Source organism: Lissotriton vulgaris, chromosome 9 (assembly GCF_964263255.1).
Source record: "Lissotriton vulgaris chromosome 9, aLisVul1.2, whole genome shotgun sequence".
Taxonomy (NCBI): Eukaryota; Metazoa; Chordata; class Amphibia; order Caudata; family Salamandridae; genus Lissotriton; species Lissotriton vulgaris.
Genome location: NC_141697.1, coordinates 573,145,555 through 573,148,963, shown reverse-complemented (window position 1 = coordinate 573,148,963; position 3,409 = coordinate 573,145,555).

Here is a 3,409-nt window from a genome sequence, read left to right as displayed (position 1 = left end):
TTTGTTTTGTTGTTCACCCTATGTGGGAAGGGTATGCCCAGACGTGGGTCCCGTGCTCACTGCGCCACTGGAGTCAAGCTATACTGGCAGAAGACGGCTGATAGCCAGAAACCGGTACTAGGATGCTTGATTCCAGTCCAGGGAAGACATGGCTTGGCAGTTCGGGCTGGACTGTTCCCATGAGGCACAGGGTCAAGACTGATTTGCATATGGCCATGTCTTAACTGGAGTGGCTTGGTGAGCAAAATAACGATGGATTAAACCCAGATCTGTGACTGGGGGTGAATGTTCTGCCATTCTGCAACATTCCGTCCATCATCTTGTTTGTTTTTTATGTTCACCCTATGTCGGAAGGGTATTCCCAGACATGGGTCCCGTGCTCACTGCACCACTGAAGTCAAGCTACACTGGCTGAAGACGTCTGATAGCCAGAAACCGGTACTAGGATGCGTGATTCCAGTCCAGGGAAGACATGGCTTGGCAGTTCGGGCTGGACTGTTCCCATGAGGCACAGGGTCAAGACTGATTTGCATATGGCCATGTCTGAACTGGGTAGCTTGGTGAGCAAAATAACAATGGATTAAACCCAGATTTGTGACTGGGGCTGAATGTTTTGCATGTGGGCAACATTCCGTCCATCATCTTGTTTGTTTTGTTGTTCACCCTATGTCGGAAGGGTATGCCCAGACGTGGGTCCTGTGCTCACTGCGCCACTGGAGTCAAGCTATCCTGGCTGAAGACGGCTGATAGCCAGAAACTGGTCCTAGGATGCTTGATTCCGGTCCAGGGAAGACATGGCTTGGCAGTTCCGGCTGGACTGTTCCCATGAAGCACAGGGTCAAGACAGATTTGCATATGGCCATGTCTGAACTGGGGTGGCTTGGTGAGCAAAATAACAATGGATTGAACCCAAATCTGTGACTGGGGGTGAATGTTTTGCCATTGTGCAACATTCCGTCCATCATCTTGTTTGGTTTGTTGTTCACCCTATTTGGGCAGGGTATGCCCAGACGTGGGTCCCGTGCTTACTGAGCCAGAGCAGTCAAGCTATCCTGGCTGAAGATGGCTGATAGCCAAAAACGGGTCCTAGGATGCTTTATTCCGGACCAGGGTAGACATGGCTTGGCAGTTCAGGCTGGACTGTTCCCATGAGGCACAGGGTCAAGACTGATTTGCATATGGACATGTCTGAACTGAGGTGGCTTGGTGAGCAAAATAACGATGGATTAAACCCAGATCTGTGACTGGGGGTAAATGTGTTGCCATTCTGCAACATTCCGTCCATCATCTTGTTTGTTTTGTTGTACACCCTATGTGGGAAGGGTATGCCCAGACGTGGGCCCCGTGCTCACTGCACCAGAGGAGTCAAGCTATCCTGGCTGTAGACGGCTGATAGCCAGAAACCGGTCCTAGGATGCTTTATTCCGGTCCAGGGAAGACATGGCTTGGCAGTTTGGGCTGGACTGTTCCAATGAGGCACAGGGTCAAGACTGATTTGCATATGGCCATTTCTGAACTGGAGTGGCTTGGTGAGCAAAATAACAATGGATTAAACCCAGATCTGTGACTGGGGGTGAATGTTTTGCCATTTTGCAACTTTCCGTCCATCATTTTGTTTGTTTTGTTGTTCACCCTATGTGGGAAGGGTATGCCCAGACGTGGGTCCCGTGCTCACTGCGCCAGAGGAGTCAAGCTATCCTGGCTGAAGATGGCTGATAGCCAGAAACCCGTCCTGGGATGCTTGATTCCGGTCCAGGGAAGACATGGCTTGGCAGTTCGGGCTGGACTGTTCCCATGAGGCAGAGGGTCAACACTGATTTGCATATGGCCATATCTGAACTGGGTTGCTTGGTGAGCAAAATAACGATGGATTAAACCCAGATTTGTGACTGGGGGTGAATGTTTTGCCATTGTGCAACATTCCGTCCATCATCTTGTTTGTTTTGTTGTTCACCCTATGTGGGAAGGGTATGCCCAGACGTGGGTCATGTGCTCACTGCGCCACTGGAATCAAGCTAGCCTCGCTGAAGACGGCTGATAGATAGAAACCGGTCCTAGGATTCTTGATTCTGGTCCAGGGAAGACATAGCTTGGCAGTTCGGGCAGGACTGTTCCCATGAGGCACAGGGTCAAGACTGATTTGCATATGGCCATGTCTGAACTGGGGTGGCTTGGTGAGCAAAATAACGATGGATTAAACCCAGAGCTGTGCCTGGGGATGAATGTTTTGCCATTGTGCAACATTCCGTCCATCATCTTGTTTGTTTTGTTCTTCACCCTATGTGGGAAGGGTATGCCCATTCGTGGGTCCCGTGCTCACTGCGCCCCTGGAGTCAAGCTATACTGGCTGAAGACAGCTGATAGCCAGAAACCAGTCCTAGGATGCTTGATTCCGGTCCAGGGAAGACATGGCTTGGCAGTTCGGGCTGGACTGTTCCCATGAGGCACAGGGCAAGACTGATTTGCAAATGGCCATGTCTTAACTGGAGTGGCTTGGTGAGCAAAATAACGATGGATTTAACCCAGATCTGTGCCTCGGGGTGAATGTTTTGCCATTGTGCAACATTCCGTCCATCATCTTGTTTGTTTTGTTGTTCACCCTATGTGGGAAGGGTATGCCCAGACGTGGGTCCCGTGCTCACTGCGCCAGAGGAGTCAAGCTATCCTGGCTGAAGACGGCTGATAGCCGGAAACCGGTCCTAGTATGCTTTATTCCGGTCCAGGGTAGACATGGCTTGGCAGTTCGGGCTGGACTGTTCCTATGAGGCACAGGGTCAAGACTGATTTGCATATGGCCATGTCTGAACTGGAGTGGCTTGGTGAGCAAAATACCAATGGATTAAACCAGATCTGTGACTAGGGGTGAATGTTTTGCCATTTTGCAACATTCCGTCCATCATTTTGTTTGTTTTGTTGTTCACCCTATGTCGGAAGGGTATGCCCAGACGTGGGTCCTGTGCTCACTGCGCCACTGGAGTCAAGCTATCCTGGCTGAAGACGGCTGATAGCCAGAAACTGGTCCTAGGATGCTTGATTCCGGTCCAGGGAAGACATGGCTTGGCAGTTCCGGCTGGACTGTTCCCATGAAGCACAGGGTCAAGACTGATTTGCATATGGCCATGTCTGAACTGGGGTGGCTTGGTGAGCAAAATAACGATGTATTGAACGCAGATCTGTGACTGGGGGTGAATGTTTTGCCAATGTTGCAACATTCCGTCCATCATTTTGTTTGTTTTATTGTTCACCCTATGTGGGAAGGGTATGCCCAGACGTGGGTCCCGTGCTCACTGCGCCACAGGAGTCAAGCTATCCTGGCTGAAGACGGCTGATAGCCAGAAACTGGTCCTAGGATGCTTGATTCCGGTCCAGGGAAGACATGGCTTGGAAGTTCGGGCTGGACTGTTCCCAT